This window comes from Tachyglossus aculeatus (genome assembly GCF_015852505.1).
Source record: "Tachyglossus aculeatus isolate mTacAcu1 chromosome 12 unlocalized genomic scaffold, mTacAcu1.pri SUPER_6_unloc_4, whole genome shotgun sequence".
NCBI lineage: Eukaryota > Metazoa > Chordata > Mammalia > Monotremata > Tachyglossidae > Tachyglossus > Tachyglossus aculeatus.
In genome coordinates this window covers 5,979,468-5,990,012 of record NW_024044831.1, presented here as the reverse complement: position 1 = coordinate 5,990,012, position 10,545 = coordinate 5,979,468, and positions in this window count along the sequence as shown.

The following is a 10,545-nucleotide window of genomic DNA, read 5'->3' as shown; positions in this document are numbered from 1 at the left end:
GGGGAGGGATTAGAACCCGGGTCCTCTTGACTCCCGGGCCCGCGCTCCTTCTACTAAGCGACACTGATTTCGATTTAGATAAATTGTGACTCTGACCCTGGTCATACCAATTCCCTATTGAAATTTCCCTCACCTTTCCCCTGCTCTTCTCCGGATTCACCGGGCCTGTCCTGGGCTGGGAAATGCCGACCTCGGCTGAGAGAGAGGCTAACTCCATTCCGTCGGTCCTGGACGAGGGTGGCTGTGACAGGAAGCTCTGGGCGAGGGGTGAGATCTGTCAAGATCTTCCCTCCCCCTCTCCGCTCTCCGACTGGCTGCGCCGTCCCCTCAGAAAATGGCCGGATTATTTCCTGGGAGATTCCCCGTGGGAGGACGGGCCCCGGGCTACCCTGAGACGGCTGACGGTCCAGGGATCTCGGAAGGCCGGGATCGTGGGCTCCCTGTGGTCCCGGCCCCCACAACCTAAATAACTGCCCATTCCCGTGCCGTTCCCGCTCTGGGACTCCTTCCTTTGACAACATCAACAGACTAATCGTCATTCCCTTTCTGTGATTAATAATAGCATTCTGGTTAAGCTCTGAGGCTCGGAGCTTCATCCGATTCCAGGACTTGGGACCATCTGAAATCTGCAGCAATCCACCTTAGACTTAGACCTTAGACCTTAGGGAATCTGGCTACCAACCCTGTTATATTGTTATATCGTACTCTTCCTAGCTCTTACTACCATGATCTGCACATAGTAAGCGCTCAATAAATATGATTGACTGATTGATGTGCATTACTTTCCCCTACTGAATTCCTATCTGCATTCTCCATTCCTCCCATACTCACCATCTCACTGTGCCTCGTTCCCAATTCCCCTGACTCAGATCCCTACCACACCACCTTTCCCCCGTTTGGAATTCCCTCTCCCTTCACATCCACCAGACCACAGGGCTTCCCATCTTCCAAAACCCTTCCTGAAACTCTATTAAATCCACAGAACCTTCCTTGATTATTTTTTTCACAATGGTATGTGGTGTTTACTATTTTCCAGGGAACATCTAAGCACTGAAGCACCCACAAGCTAGTCAGGTTAGACACAGTACCTGCCCCGTATAGGACTTCCAGGCTTAATCCCCATTTTACAGATGTGGTAGTTGAAGTAAGAAGTGAAATGACTTCCCCAAGGTCACATGGCATAGAAACGGTGGGGGCAGAATTAGAACCCACTTCCTCTGACTCCCAGGTCCATGCTCTATCTACTGGGCTATGCTGATTCCCTGTGCTTCCCTGTCTCAGGGTGCCTAATTGTCACAGTCTGGACCTGTGTAAAAAGCCCCCCTCCCTATTCTTAATAATAATGATAACAATAAAAATAATAATAATTGTGGTATTTGATAAGAGTTTTTCATGAGCCAGGCACTGTACTAAACGCTGGAGTGGATACATGCAAATTGGGTCAGACAAATCCCTGTCCCACATGGGCTTATAGTTTCAACCCCCACTGTACAGCTGAGGGAACTGAGGCCCAGAGAAGTGAAGAGACTTGACCAAGGTCACACGGCAGACAAGTAGCAGAACTGGGATTAGAACCCACGACCTTTGACTCCCAAGCCTGTGCTCTGGATGGATGGGTGGATGGATAGATGAATGGTTGGAAGGATGGATGGATGGAAGGAAGGAATGATAGACTGATGAGAGAGGATGGATTTGACAAGACACATAGAGCTGCAGTCATCTTTTCTTCCCTTTTCCCATACCAACCCCCATTTTCCAACTTTCATTCCCACCCCCAGAGTCATACTAAAGAGCGAATCATTATATCTTTGTAGTCATTACTAATAATGATATCATTATCGTACTTATTAAGAAGTTGTGTGCCTAAATTGTTCCACTTGCTGGATTAGAAACAAAAGAGTTCAGACACAATTTCTGTCACACAGGGGCTTAGAGTGCAAGAGGAAGAGAGATCCTAGGAATGTTGAGTAACTGCCACTAGGTCACAAAGCAGGCCAGTAGCAGAGCTGGCATCAGAACTCAAATCTCAATCAATCATATTCATTGAGCACTCTCTCCGGGCCCAGCACTAGATTAAGCACTTGGGAAAGTTAAATATAACCAAGTTGGTAGACACGTTCCCTGCCCACAATGACCTTGCAGTCTAGAGCGATTCCCATTCCTTTAGGCCATGATAAAACTTTTTTTAAAAAATTATGGTATTTGTTAAGCACTTGCTATGTGCCAAGGATCTATGGACAGTAGGTAGGGTAGATACAAGGTCATAGGGTTCTCCCACGTGGGGTTCACAGTCTTAATCCCCATTTTACAGATGAGGTAACTGAGGCACGGAGAAGTTAAATGGCTCGCCCAAGGTTACACAGAACAGAAGTGGCAGAGCAGGGCTTAGAAACACCCCCAAACAGGATTTACTGGTTGAGGAAATACTAAGCACTTGGGAGAGTTCAGTTTACCAGAGCTGTTAAACGCATTCCCTGCCCACAGTGAGTTTACAATCTACAGGGACTCCCCTTCCTTTAGGTCATAATGCCTCCCCAAAACTGAATTGTGAGTCCTACTTCAGTCTTAACCACCGCACTCCCAGACTTTGACAATTCATCAACGTCTAGCCTTTTCTGTGAACTCTGTAGGACAGCTAAGTATCTGGGTAGGTACAAGGGCAATTCCTTGGTTACGTTGTGGGGTGAGATGATTTGCAGAAAGACGGGGACATTTTTTCCAAGAGCGGAGGCCGGGTGTGTGACCTTTTTAGGATCCTGCCCATGGCGGTCTTCATGTCCCGGTTGCTCAGGCTGTAGATGAGGGAGTTCAGGGTTGGAGGCGCCACAGAGTAGAACATGGACACCAGCAGATCCACGATCGAGGAGGAGTTTGAGGGCGACTTGATGCAGGTAAATACCGTCGCCGAGATTAAAACAGTGACGATGGTGAGGTAGGGCAGGCAGGTGAAGAAGGCTTTGGCCCGGCCCTCGGCGGCAGGCATCCTCAGAACGTCCCGGAAGATGTGCACGTACGAGACGATGATGAGAATGAAGCAGGCGACGGCTTAAAATACCCCAGCGGTGACGCCCACGACGACGGCGACGTGGTTCTTGGAGCAGGAGATCTTCAGCAGGGTGAGGACGTCACAGAAAAACTGCTGGACGATGTTGGACCCACAGAAGAGCAGGGAGACCGTTCCAGCTAAACACATTACTGTAAATAGGCCCCCAGTGAGCGATGAGGCGACCGCCATCTTCCCACTGGCCACTCTGCTCATGACGATCTCGTAGCCCAGGAGAAGGCAGATGGCGGTGTAGCGGTCATACGACATCACCGCGAGGACAAAATATTCTGCACCTACAAAGAAAATCACCAGACAGACCTGTAGTCCACAGTCTAAGAAGGAGATTTCTCTGTGGTCTGTCAGGGAGTTGTGAATGGATTGGGGGACAGTGACGGAGATGTAGCAGAGATCAGCCACTGACAGGTGCCTGAGGAAGAAGTAAATGGGGGTGTGGTGGCGCCAGACGAGGGCGGTGGCGGTGGCGGCGACAATGAGGAGATTCCCCGTCATGGCCACCAGGTAGACCAGGAGCAACAGAGTGGCATGGACAAACTGCAGCTCCCGGACCTTCGAAAACCCCAGCAGGAGGAATTCCCTCACCGTGGAGATGTTGGGCATTTTTGGAAAGCAGCATTGACTTTCTGTAGTGGATGAGGGAAGAGCCAAAGTAAGAATCCACTGATGGGAAACTGACAAGACATTTGTTACTGATACTCTATGGAAAGGAGACAGTTATTGAATTCAAAATGATCTGTGAGTTTCGTATCCAGCAGGGATAAGGAGAGATCCAGATTTTCACATTATTTTGGTCGATTTAAAGGGAATCCCTGAGGTTGCCCCCCTTCAGCCACCCCAACAGAGTTGGTAGATACGTTCCCTACCCACATCGAGTTTACAATCTGGAGGGAGATCTTTTTCTATCTTGGTCTTCAACCCTCCCCACTGCCTGAAATTGTTCGCTGCTTCCACCACCCAATACTTTGCGTGCGCACGCACACACGCACACGCACACGCACACACACACACACACACACACACACACACACACACACACACACACACACACACACACACCCCTTCTAGCACAGGGAACCTGATTGCAGCAGCTCCTGTTAAGTGGAAAATGAATTCGTTCACTAATATATATTAAGCGCTTACTGTGTGCAGAGCACTGTGCTAAATGCTGGGGAGAGTACAATGGAATAATGAACCGATGCAGTCCCTACCCACAACGAGCGTACAGTCTAGAGGAATAATGGATTGTAGTTCGGTTGATTTGAGTGAATGTCTGATGACTGGCTTCAGTGCCAACCACCTGTTCTAACTCTTATAATTATCTGCTTTCTTCAGCCAGCCCTCCAAAAAGAACCTTCTTACCGTGACTCGCTTTCGATACTTCCTCCTCCCACCTCTGGCTCCCACCCTTCCTTTGGCATGGAAATACAACCTTTGCAATTCCCCAGCCCGAGAATATCCCACCCTCGAAAACCCTTTGGAATTCCACCTTCTAAAAGAGGATTTAGCTAATTCACCTCTTCCCACCATCTGTCAGTGACCATTTCCAGACATAATGCATCTGCAGACCCTCAGGATATTGGTGCTGAAGGTAAGGTTCATTACTCTGGACTGTAAGCTCCTTGAGGAAACATGGTTACCAACTCTTTTATATTGTATTCCTCCAAGAATTTAGTACAGTGCACTGCACACAGTAAGTGCTCAATAAATGTATCCGATCAGTTGACTGAATAATATCTGCTTCCCCCGAGACGGTGAGCTCCTTGTGGGCAGGGAACATGTGAACCAACTCTTTTTAGGGTGCTCTCCTCAGCACTCATTTTAGTGCTCTGCACACATTAAGCGTGCAGAAATATGATTATCAACCACTAATAATAACAATAGTATTTGTTAAGCGCTTACTATGTGCCAAGCACTGTTCTAAGCATTGGGGGGATAGAAGGTAATCAGATTGTCCCACATGGGGCTCACAGTCTTAATCCCCATTTTACAGATGAGGTAACGGAGGCACAGAGAAGTTAAATGACTTGCCCGAAGTCACACAGCTGACAAGTGGCGGAGCCGGGATTAGAAACCACGACCTCTGACTTCCAAGCCCGGGCTCTTTCCATTAAGTCAGACTGCTTCTCATCCACATATCCACTGTTCCGTTTTTTTGTCCTCCCAGTTGTAAATGAAATTTTGCCTATCTAGCCTATTGGATTGCGAAGTCTTTGAGGGCAGGTATCAGACCTTTTACCTCTCTTTTTATGGTATCTCTTACATTCACATTATGTGCCAGACACTGTACTAAGATCTGGTGTGAATACAAGAAAATTGGGGGGGGTCGCAGTCCCCGTCCCACACGCGGCTCACAGTCTCCGTCCCCGTCTTACACATTAGGAAACTGAGGCACAGAGAAACGAAGTGACTTGCCCAAAATCACCCAGATGAGAAGCAGCCTTGCCCAGTGGAAAGAGCATGGGCTGGGCTCTATTTCCAGCTCTGCCAATTGCTTTCTGTGTGACCTTGGGCAAGTCACTTTCCTTCTCTGTGCCTCAGGTCTCCTGTTCTCCCTCCTGCTCAGACTGTGAGGCCCAGGAGATACAGGGATTGTGTCCAACTGATTAACTTGCCCAGTGCTTAAAACAATGTTTGACACTTAGTAAGCGCATAACAAATACTATTAAAAAAATGAAAAAGAGGGGGAGCCTCATTAAAACTCAAGAGCTCTGACTTTCCAGCCCACGCTCTATCTGCTAGGCCGCACTGCTTCTCTCTTGCATCCACCCGCGATTTGGGGTGGAAGTCCTGTGAGGAAGAATAGGTGCTGAAGCATTTGGCTGGTGCAGTCTCAGTCATACCCTCTTGTCCCTGCCCGGAGGGTTGAGCTGATGGTTGAGGTCACCACGGCCAGGTGCTGACGCCATGCCATAACGCCCTAGCCCGGCAGCCACAGTAGCCGGGGTTTGGGCGGTGGATGGAGGGGGCCAGGGGCCTACGGCAGGGGCAAATGTTTTGTCTCTGCTTGTGCACGCAGTTCTGGTTCCAACTCCACCCCGGAGACTGGGTATGAACGTCTTCCCAGAATGACCCTCAAACTCCCATTAACCTGATGGTCCCTCTCTGTTCCTCCCCACTCCCTGTCAAACTCACCACGACAGCGTGGGGCTGGGGGACCCCTCACCAGGTCTGGGGTGGGATAGTGCCCCCTCTCTCCTTGGACCCCTGGATGCAGTGGCCACGGAGGGACAGCGAGGAGCCATCAGCCCTTCTCTGCCCTCTTGCCCGACACTGAGATGTGCTTTCCAGACAGGGCCCCCGTCCCCCTAGATAAAGCCACCACTGCCCCGAGGGGGGTCCCCGGAAGACCTGATCCTGGCGATTCGTCCCCGCAGTCCTTGAGTCCCCACAAGGATGAGGATCCGGTGATGGCACTTGTCTGCAGGGTTCCCATGGCAACGACATCTTAATGGTTCCCGCTGTTAGTGAACATCAGAGTCAATGGTTGGGCACTTCAGCTTCTTTTTTTTCTTCGGTGCTACCTGTTAAGCGCCTTGTATGTGCCAGGCACTGTACTATGTGCTGGGATTTGAAACAAGTTAATCAGGTTGGACATATTCCCTGTCCCACATGGGGCTCACAGTCTCAATCCCCATTTTACAAATGAGGGAACTGAAGCCCAGAGAAGTGAATAGACTTGCCCAAGGTCCCAAAGCAGAAAGATAGTAGAGCCGAATTTAGAACCCAGGTCATTCTGACTCCCAGGTCCACGCTCTATCGACTAGGCCACGCTACTTCCCTGAGTTTCATCTTGTTCTTGACCTCAAACCATCAATCTGTCATTTAATCAGTTGTATTTTCTGACGTCTTCTGATTGCAAATCTACAGAGAACGAGAAATATCTCTAAATCCATCCTAAGACCCTACCCCAGGGCTGGGCTGGGGGATCAACCTAGAGAAGCACATGAGAAGCAGTATGGCTTAGTGGCAAGAGCACAGACTTGGGAGCCAGAGGACGTGGGTTCAAATCCCAGCTCCGCCACTTGTCTGATGTGTGAACTTGGGTAAACCACTTAACTTCTCTGGGCCTCCAGTTACCTCATCTGGAAAATGTGGATTAAAACTGTGAATTCCAGGTGAGACAACCGGATTTAGTTGTATCTACCCCAGCTCTTAGAACAGTGCCTGACACATAGTAAGCATTTAACAAATGCAATTGTTATTACTGTTATTATTATTATCAGCTTGGGAGGGACTGAGGGGACCTGAGAATGGGGCGATAGGAAGGAATCACTGATACTGGGTGAGTGAACACGACGGGAAAATCCCTGGTTTCAGAAGGAATAGGTTGTAGCTTAGGGTTTGTCCTCTTCTATCTCAGAGCTGAGACACTGTACCAAACTAGTTTGAGAAAGTCACTGCATTCACTCTGAATGGCCCTGTCCCTTTTCAAAATATCTCAGTAAAGGAAAATGAAGAAATAATCTGTCAGTCCCATTTATTGATAATAATAATAATAATTATAATAATGGTATTTATTGAGCTCTTACTATGTGCACTGTTCGAAGCGCTGGGGAAGTTACAAGGTGATTAGGTTGTCACACGCGGGCTCACAGTCTTAATCCCTATTTTACAGATGAGTTATCTGAAGCACAGATAAATTAAGTGACTTGCCCAAAGTCAAACAGCTGACAGTGGCGAAGTTGGGATTAGAACTCATGAAGGGATTTGAACCCATGACCTCTGACTCCCAAGCTCGTGATCTTTCCACTAAGCCACTCTGCTTCTCTCCCCGCTTCCACTTCATTAGAGCATAGCTTTCCCCATCTTCAAAGCCCTCCCGTCATCCTGCCAATTCCAGGATTCCTCGCAAGGCTCACTTTTCTTCTCCCCATGTCATCTTCTCCCAACTACCAATCAGCATCTTAGACCACTTCTCCATTTTTGCACTCACACCCACCATTATAGTTCTGCACATAATGGCTTTGATAAAATATACTCTTGAAGCACGTAGTCATCTATTTACCAGTCTTTCCAATATCTTTTTTCTCCTCTCGTTAACTAACTTTGTGTCTAACTCCTCTGTTAGATTTTAAGTTCTTGGAAAGCAGGGATGATGTTTAATTTATTTTGATCTATCTGAAGGGTTCATTACACTAATAATAATAATAATAATAGCATTTATTAAACGCTTACTATGTGCAAAGCACTGTTCTAAGCCCTGGGGAGGTTACAAGGCAATAAAATTGTCCCAGGAGGGGCTCACAGTCTTAATCCCCATTTTACAGATGAGGTAACCGAGGCACATATAAGTAAAGTGACTTGCCCAAAGTCACACAGCTGAAAATTGGCGGAGCCAGGATTTGAATCCATGACCTCTGACTCCAAAGCCCATGCTCTTTCCACTGAGCTTCTCTGCTTCTCTAGTACTTTACACCCAGGATGCATTCAACAAATATCATTGATTGATGGATGGATGAATTGATAGATGGATGCATGGATGGATTATTGGATGGATGGATGGATGGATGGATGGAAGGGTGGGTGGGCAGATGGATGGATAGATGGATGGATGGATGGGTGGACTATGTGCTGTGTTACCTTAGGCAAGGCACGTCGCTTCTCTGTGCCTCAATTCTCATCTATATAATGGGAATTGAGATTGTGAGCACCATGTAGGATAGGGACTGTGTAAAATCTGATTAGCTTGTATCCGCCTCAGCATGTAGTACAATGCCTGACACATAATAAGCACTTAACAAAAGCACTATTATTGTGGATGGATGAATGAGTGAGTGGATGATGGATGGTTGCATGGCTGGATGGATGGACAGACAGTTTGGTAAACTGATAGACAGATGGATGGATGGTCAGACGGTTGGATGGATGAAAAACTGGATTCGAGGCAAGGATTTGATCAGTCAAATTCATCAATTCATTGATTCCATCGCATTTGAGTGCTTACAATGTTCAGAGCACTGTACTAAGCGCTTGGAAACTGCAATCCAACGACAAATAGAGATCACCCCTGCCCACAACGGGCTCCCAGTCTAGAAGGAGGGAGACAGGCATCAAAACAAGTAAACAGGAAGTCAAATGTGGGAAAAGGTTTCCATGATAGCGTTCCTTCTCCCTTGTCACCCTCCGATTTTATGATTTTCATAACCACCAAGAGTGATCTTAAAATTTATAGAATTACTGTTATTATTACTAGCAGTATCAACATTATCATTACTGAATTTATGGAGAATTTACTTGCAAAAGACTGCCAAGTGCTGGAGTAAAAAAAAACAAATCATGAAAGACACGTTTCCAGACGCACAGGGGCTCAGATTGTAAGAGAAAGAGAGAGCATACATTGAATCCCGATTTTTCAGTGAGACACAGAGAGGGTTACGTAGGTGGACCAAGGTGATACAGCAGGCCGGTGGCAGAACCGGGCAGACATTTCTAATCTCATGACTCTCAACCACGTGCTCATTCCATTAAACCATGATGTCGCCCAAAGAATAAATTGTCAGTCATTTACTAATTCATTCAGTCGTATTTATTGAGTGCTTACCATGTGCAGAGCACTGTACTAAGCGCTTGGAAAGTACAATTCAGAATAAAAAGAGGCAATCCCTACCCACATCGGGCTTACAGTCACACACGTCCTATCAGCTTCTGTCCCAAATATTGACAAATCCACAGACGCTGGACTTCCTCTGTGGACAGTTCTTTATATGGCTACCCCCAGGGTCAGAATCCTGGTGATGAATGGGGTAGTCAGAAAAAGAAAACAGACATTTTGTCCCTTAGAGGAGGTAGGAGGAATCTCCCCGTCATGACTCTCCCCAGGGCGGCCTTAATGTCCCGGTTCCTCAGGCTGTAGATGAGGGGGTTCAGGGTGGGGGGCACCACGGTGTAGATCACGGACAACAGCAGGTCCAGCGTGGAGGGAAAACCTGACGGAAATCTCAGGTAAGCGCAGAAACAAGTCATGACAAAGAGAGTGATGACAACACGTTGTGGCAAGCAGGTGAAGAAAGTTGAAGCCCTCGGAGGCTGGCATCCTCAGGACGGCATGGAAGATGCACACGTACAAGAGGATGTTGCGAATGAATCAGACGAAACCTAAAGCTATCCCAACAGGGACGCTCACATCGATGGCGATGTTCTCCTCGGAGCAGGAGATCTTCAGCAGGGAGGATACGTCACAGAACTGCTGAATGATGTTGGACCCACAGAAGCTCAGGGATAAAGTCGAAGCTGAATACAAGACCCCAAAAATCACTCAGTGATCCAGGAGGCGGCCGACATCTTTCCACAGGCCGTATTGGTCATGATGAGCTCATCGCGCAGGGGGAGAGAGATGGCAGAGTAGCAGTCGTAGGACATCGCCGTGAGAAGGAGAAACTCTGAACCGACAAAGAGGACCACCAAAACGACCTGAGCGGCACAGCCCAAGAAGGAGATGGAGTTGAACTTGGTCAAGGAGTTGAGGATGGAGTTCTGGAAGA